The sequence below is a fragment of the Mycetomoellerius zeteki genome, unplaced genomic scaffold (assembly GCF_001594055.1).
Source record: "Mycetomoellerius zeteki isolate Tzet28-1 unplaced genomic scaffold, Tzet1.0 scaffold20, whole genome shotgun sequence".
NCBI lineage: Eukaryota > Metazoa > Arthropoda > Insecta > Hymenoptera > Formicidae > Mycetomoellerius > Mycetomoellerius zeteki.
This window is the reverse complement of record NW_017256957.1, coordinates 3,151,548-3,153,193: the sequence shown is the minus strand read 5'-3', so window position 1 is coordinate 3,153,193 and position 1,646 is coordinate 3,151,548.

Below are 1,646 nucleotides of genomic sequence, written 5' to 3'. Positions count from 1 at the left end.
ACCCATCCCCTCCCCTGATACACTTCGTATTCGTTTACTCTCCATCGTAGCCCCGTCGGACGCCACTGTATTTACGTGACGTTACGCTGGAAACTGTGTCTACGGCGTGAGGATTTTATTCTGAGAATAAATCGCAAGAGCATGAAAAAATCGTTCAACGACGATCTAACGCCGGCGGCATCGAGCTTTTCAGCCATTTTCGCGTTGTTCGTCTTTATACATATGTAAAGACGTATATATAAATATCATAATTAGCGCTGTCTAGTACGATGTAAGCTGTTCGTGTTCTAGCCTTTTTCTTTTCATTTGCTATTTTTTCTTTTTTTCTTGGTTTAAATTAATAAAAAGAAACTTTGGTTCATATATGAAATAATCACAGTTATAAATTATATCATTTTATGAGTAGAAAATCTTAGAAGAAAGTTAATCATATTTTGTGAAATTTTTTAATACATGATTTCTATTTCCAATTTTTTTTTATTAACCACTGTACTTTATATTATGTCTGTACGGTATCTTGTCATTAATCTAATCGAAAACATGAAACTAAAGGAGGCAAAATATATGATAAAAAGATGGCTTTATTAGAGATCAGCTCACATCGCACTTCGCACGTTGTATTCGACAGTATTTTAGTTTCGTACACTTGTTCCTTTTTTTCTCGTTCTTAGTATGTAATTTTGAAAGATCGGGAAATATTCTCGAAGCAACGCACTCGCGATTATTTCATTTTAATTTCTTTTTCTTTTTTTTTCTTTTGGTTGCAATCGCATTTGTTATCGATACATAGTCACGCGCGTTTACACACTTAGTAGTGCTCTAGTACTAGTCCCCTGCAGTTCGTCGTGATTGTCTATTAAACGAGATAATAAGGGAAAAGAGAAGGAAGATGTCGTCGCTGTTTTAAGAGATATTCGTACGATGACGACGGTTTTTAAATTATCCGTGTTCTTGAGATTGCCACGGAGCATCAAGGGATCGCGGGGAGTGCTGTTCTCAGTACTCTGCGGTCTTTCTAGTCTGCGGATGGTGGAGAGCGACATTCATGTTTTTTCATTCTCTTTTTTACCACGTGAGAGGCCAAGAAGGAACATCTGCGCGACGGATTTTAACACGCACTACAAAACACACGCGAGCAAGCGTTGCGGCATATTATAGAGACAGTGTATTACCAGCAGATTCGACAAGATGTACGGTGAGAATATAAATAATGAAACACGAAAATAAAAAGACATACACATTATATATTTCGTTGTGTGTTTTACTCTCCCAATTTTATTCGACTTTCTAATTCCTGATGTCTCTTTATTGTGAACTGAAGATATCTCTACCGTAAAAAATTTTTCAAATTGATTGTTACGACATATTTTTAAATTGTTAATTTATATATTTATTTTTATACTTTTTACCATCATGATAGATAATCCATTAAACAATTTGCAGTAAATCTTCAATTTAGGGGACTCTACAATATTGAGAAATTATTAAATTTCTTTATTATCGTTAAAAATATTAATAAGGGTGATCACATACTTCTAAGATCTTGGCGTTTTATATTAATCAGTTTTATTAATACTATATTTATTATAAATAAAAAGAAACTTAATGATAAAAGGCGTTTGTGTCAAAAAAACGTTTTAAAAATA